This window comes from Triticum aestivum, chromosome 2B (genome assembly GCF_018294505.1).
Source record: "Triticum aestivum cultivar Chinese Spring chromosome 2B, IWGSC CS RefSeq v2.1, whole genome shotgun sequence".
In the NCBI taxonomy this organism is placed as follows: Eukaryota; Viridiplantae; Streptophyta; class Magnoliopsida; order Poales; family Poaceae; genus Triticum; species Triticum aestivum.
The window spans coordinates 652,737,049-652,742,746 of record NC_057798.1 but is presented as its reverse complement, the minus strand read 5'-3'; the positions used below and the strand labels follow the sequence as shown (position 1 = coordinate 652,742,746).

Here is a 5,698-nt window from a genome sequence, read left to right as displayed (position 1 = left end):
CCATGTTATGCTATCTAATCTGCTGCGTTATCCTTTGCAGGGTATAGGAGGTGGGAGATCCATAAATCATAATGCCATTTTGATCTAAGATCCTCCAAGTTTGGCCGAAGGAACCACTCAGGTTATTTTACGAATTACTGTCCAAGCAGCACCCCTCCAGTGAGATGGCTGAATTTGTAGGTGCGCCACCTGTTCTCCTTAAATATCCACCAATTACGTTCAGACCAGGTTCTAGTAAGTATCCTCCACAAGTTTATGTTGTAGTCCCCAGCTAGTCTGTCTCATTGACTTCTATGTGTTAAATCGTAGCTAGCTACAGGGGGCAAGTATATTTGATTTATTTCTCTATATAGTAGATGTAATATGTCAAAATAGGTATGATTCTCCCAACTATGTTAGCAGTACTAGCCATGAGGGAATCCCCGCCTAGTCTGATTGATTCCTAAATGTATTCCAGTCCAGTTTAGCATATTTTGAAGTAGTAGCTTTGTATCATCATTCAGAGGTCAGAGCTGACGGGTTATAAAACCACCTAGTTTACTATAGTAATAGCACTGCACTATACATGACAAACACACCATTGATACAAGTGCAGGTTAATGGAGCATGGGCTATTATCTCCATAGGCAACAAAGAAAGCTTATGATAAGATAGCATAATAAATCACTGAATGTGGAGTATAGTGCAAAAGCCAAGAGAAGAGTCCATTACAGTGAAGATGTCAATGATGACTTCGTCGTAAAACTCAATCACCAATAATCTCAGATATGTAACTGAGCTTTAATTTTTCAGCCCACTTGCAACAACAATGAATCTGTTGTCCTGACTATATATGTGTGTGCTAAAGTTCAGACAAAAAACAGACAATACCTCTTATGATGACCATACTCTTTCCATATACAACTTGATAAATCTCTTGGTTGGTCTTTAGGGGCCCAAGTTATGGTTATCGAGGCAGAGTGATGCTTCCTTTTGAAGAAAATGGATCTTTCACAAATTGGGGTCCTATTTGACTAGCAGATCTTTGATGGTAATGATCTTGGTGGTTTGTGTGAGAAAGATAATGGCTTCTTTTGTTCTGGTTAGATATCTCAAGCCACTAAATTTATTTGTCATTTTCATTTTGATATAGTTCTCTTATTAGTATAGATAAAATGTCATGATGGATATTACGAAAAGTAGTGTCTTGTAAAATGTAGAATTTTAGGTAATATTTACATAAGCTACAGTCAGGAGAACATGGTTAGTACTAAACTGTGGAATTTTATTGCAATGATATATGTTTTTTTGTAACTCTTGCTTACCGATTTGCTTATGTCTTTGTCGCAAGTTCTAGCCTTATTCTTGTGATGGGATGATATGCAAATCATCTTTCAAAAAGTTGGGATGGACAGTAAGGACCAGAGCAACTCTAGCCACCTACAAGAAGTCCGGAGAAAAAGCGTTCAGCAAATGTGCCTTTGAAGAAGAGGAGAGCTGTACAATTATGTTTGGGAGTCATGACCACTCATTTGTTAATCTGTTTCTTAGTGTGTGTTGATGCTACGTGTGTTGTATCAGGTGGTGATGTAGCTTGTTTATTTCAGCTTATGGGGAATGTGAACTATGAACCGTGATATGGAAGTGTGGCATCGATGTTTATAGACTAATTAATTGTGATGCAATGTGAAAATACCTTGTGTTGGACAGTTGACTTGGTCAATCAAAAATTAGCCTGCATGGAATCGGGCCAACTAATAACTGTAGAGAAAAATAATTTAAAAAAATAAAAATGGTCACGGCCTCATAGAAATTTGGTCTGGATCAACCAGTATTGGGCTGGATCAACCAAAAATGCGTGGCCTCATATAAATTTGGGCTGGATCAAACAATATTGGGCGGCCTCATAGAAATTTGGGCTGGATCAACCAATATTGGGCTGGATGGCAATCCTCTTGTGCAGGGTACCAACAACGCATACCATGTGTTGTTAGGCTCTAACTCTATATGTTGCTATCCAGCAACGTTTCTTGACATTGTTTACCAACGGATGTATATATGTTGTTGTAGACCCTTGCAACGCCACCAACGACAACGCATATTAATCCGTTGGTGTAGACCTTTCCAACACATATACGGACATACAACAACGCATCCATGCGTTGCAGAAGGGGGGTTCCTGTTGTAGTGTCGGTGCAATGTGTGACACCGGGATTCACCAAAATGTGAACGGATGACGTGGGAGAGTTGAGAGGAAGGAGATGTGATGGGAGGAGTATAGTGGATCTAACCTTGGTGCCGGCGAAGGGCGGCGATGGGGTCGGCAATGGGGCGTTGACTCGGCGACGGCGGCGGCAGAAGCTTTGGTCAAGGAAGCGGTGTGAAATGAGAGAGAGCGGTGACTTGGGTCTTTTACTAAGTTGACTGATATATTGTCGCTGGCATTGGGTGAAAGGGCAACGCCATAGCTAATAATAGGCCAAATAAAAAAATACTAAGATTAATAATGAAAGACTTGACAAAAAGAAAAAGACTAAGATTACAAAATTGATACAAATAATAAAATTAATTATCACAAAAAGCATAATATAAAATTTCTATTATTTTGTGACTAGTATAATAACTAAATACTTAAAACTTGATCAAAAATGAAAAAGGTGTTTTGGCATACAAAGCCGACGGACGCCAGCACTAACAAATTAACAATGGCGTGCAAATAAAAGAAACGCCACTAGTGCGTTCCAAATGGTGAGTGCATATGGGCCTAAAGATTTGTGGCATTTCAAAGAAAATCGACGCCAGCACTTATCATGTAAAGCTGGTGTGCTGATTTGTCCTACGACAGCACTATTTGGAAAAAAAATAGTGCCGGTGTTGACAGTAAATGGCGCGCCACCAACGATAGTCGTGCGTGGCTAGCCATTTCTCCACTAGTGTATTCTACTTTAGCTATTTTGTTGTACCTGGCCTTTACTTAGTATTTCTGAGCCTTCTGCATAGTCTTGCTTTGAATCTTCATTTCTTGATTCTCCTTTCTTCACCTTTCGGCGTAGTCTCTCATCCTTCTTTGTTGTGGTGTTGTTATATACAACTGCAAAACAATTAAAGCAATTGCTATGGAATTGTTGTTTCCCATTTCATTAGTCTTAATGAAAGTTTTTTAAGCTACCTCTTTACCTATTCCTTTTCCATTTGTACTTTTCTTGGTACCAAATAGTTTCCAGTATGTTCTGTAAGTAGCTTCTTCATATGCATATGTCGTCTTTGAGTGCTATGTGTCCGGTGTACCTTGTTCTGAGCTTGTCTGGGCATATTTTGTTTTTCTGGCCTCTGTGATATTATATTATAGTGTTGTCGGAGGATATTCGTTTCTGTATGCTATTTGTCAATGGTGTTGTTGGCGTTATTGGTGTTTACTGTCCTAGGCTTGGAATGTGTTCTCTATCCTCTCGTTTTGACGATGCCATCTATGTTGTGGGTTATCTGGTTGCTTTTGTCATCTTCTCCTGCTATGTATTCCACTTCTCCTCTTTGATCCTCATTTTTCTCTATTACTGCTGGTTTTTGAATATGGCTGGTTTTTGTGTGTCCTTTCGTTTTTCAGCTGCCGCACCTGGCTGCATCCCTGTTGCATTTTCCCTTATTTTTCTAATCCTACTTTGATCTGGTCTCCTTTTTTGTGCCCTTTGAGTTGCTCATATGAGGTTTTTTGAGAGTTGTAGAAAGGTTGCTTATGTTCGATTCTTCTATATATATATCAGAACACATTATATAGTAAGCATATCACATTACTACACACTAGTTAAAAGCATATTTACAACTAAGGAAGTAACATACCATGACATGGCAACACATATTTGTCCTTGTCAGGCGTGTCATGAATGGCATCTTGACGTAGTCATCATGTGGAGGAAGTATGTGCCAGAGGTTGCCCGATTCGTCCTTGCTTAGCCTGATTCCTTTGGCATAGAGAGCTTCATCAACTGGGTCATCATCTTCGTCATTGTTGATGTAGATAACACCCAGCCTTAGAGTTTCCCTTCTGAAGGAGAAACTGGTAAGTTCACCCCCAATGAGATGCATGTGGTTGATGAAACGATTCCAGTCATCTCCTCCAATCTGGATGTTTTTCGTCCCTTGTCGACATCCATAGTGTAGGGCCCTGTCGGTGTCCTGGACTAGGGGATACTCACCACGTCGTCTCCCGATCAGTTAGATTGGGCAGAGGACTCCCATGGCCGTATACTCATGCGCCAGTTCCGACAGCTGCCGCATACAAGGAAGATTCCACAAGACTTGGTGATCAAGACAAGGACTCCTCCCCACCGGCGTACTCGGCTAGGACTCTTGTTATCCTAGGCCTCTGGTGCATTATATAAACCGAGGCCAGGCTAGTCGATAGATCATATACACAATCATAACCTCATAGGCTAGACTTCTAGGGTTTAGCCATTACGATCTCGTGGTAGATCAACTCTTGTAATACTCATATCATCAAGATCAATCAAGCAGGAAGTAGGGTATTACCTCCATAGAGAGGGCCTGAACCTGGGTAAACATCGTGTTCCATGTCTCCTGTTACCCATCGATCCATGACACACAGCTTGGGACCCCCTACCCGAGATCCGCCGGTATTGACACCGACATTAATGCTTTCATTGAGAGTTCCGCTGTGTGATCGGCAAAAGGATCAATGGCTGGACTGCAGATCAACTGCGACGTTGGCTTCTTCGTCACCAGCTCGACTGGTCACCTTGGCTTGACTGAGGACTACGCCCTACCTCCGATCATCATGTTCAGATGAGGGCCGTCATCAACATCAACTCCCATCTCTATCAAGATCATGGAGGAATCATCCATGGAGCTCGGGGGCTCAACGTCAACATTGCCCTCGGGCGACCGTGCTGTTTTTCTAAACAACGAACTTGTATCTGCCATCACCGCCTCCTCAAGTGTCGTTTTAACGATTGCTTCGATGGAATTGTGTGGATTTGAGTCTACAACAACCCTGAAAAATTTCGTCGAGTTCCGATGGAGGAATCTCTGGCAATCTACGATATACTAGATCCCTGTCGAATCTGGACGAGAATCCAGACGAGTTTGGAGCGTGGTGTCCAGCTTCTAGCTCGGACGTCCTTTGGAAGATCCAACCGTTGATCGGCTGCGGAATTCCTATATCTACCACCTATAAAAATTTCAACTCGATCCGACCGTCCAAACTCTGGGAACCTTCCGATCAGTGCATCACTATTCGGATCTGTTTTCTGCGCGAGAACGAATCCGACCCGAATTCATCTTTTTTATGAACGGGATTTCAGACATCCTTTTTGAAGGAAGTTTTGTGTGGGGTATTGTGTTTTGTTTCCAAACACATCCCGATAATTTTAAAGTCTTTTCAATATGATCTTCACCATCGCACCAAGTGTCAAACCAGCCCGACAACGTTGCTCTACGGCTGCCGACCTGCACTAGACACGTCGTCGCTTCGTTGAGCCGAGCTAAACTTCTTCGGATCATCATCATCTCGGCAAGTCGAACAAGAGTTTGGCATCGCGAAGGATAAATCATCACCAACATCGCCGCCCCGTGGATTACATGGAGCGGGCACACCGGCATCACCGCACGGTCACCTCATCAAGCCAGCATTGACCACGTCACAAGTTGCGACCTGCATCGGCATGGCCGAACCGTTGCTTCATCGAGTCGATGTCCATCGCGC

General features: G+C 42.4%; 1 long non-coding RNA gene across 1 annotated transcript; it reads left to right on the top strand.

Annotated features, from left to right (window-relative positions):
* The first annotated feature begins 527 nt into the window (after nt 1–527).
* LOC123041909 (uncharacterized) lies at nt 528–1,373 on the top strand. The gene is made up of 2 exons (XR_006418664.1): nt 528–1,030; nt 1,337–1,373. It is a non-coding gene; the product is annotated as an uncharacterized lncRNA (long non-coding RNA).
* The last annotated feature ends 4,325 nt before the right edge of the window (nt 1,374–5,698 follow it).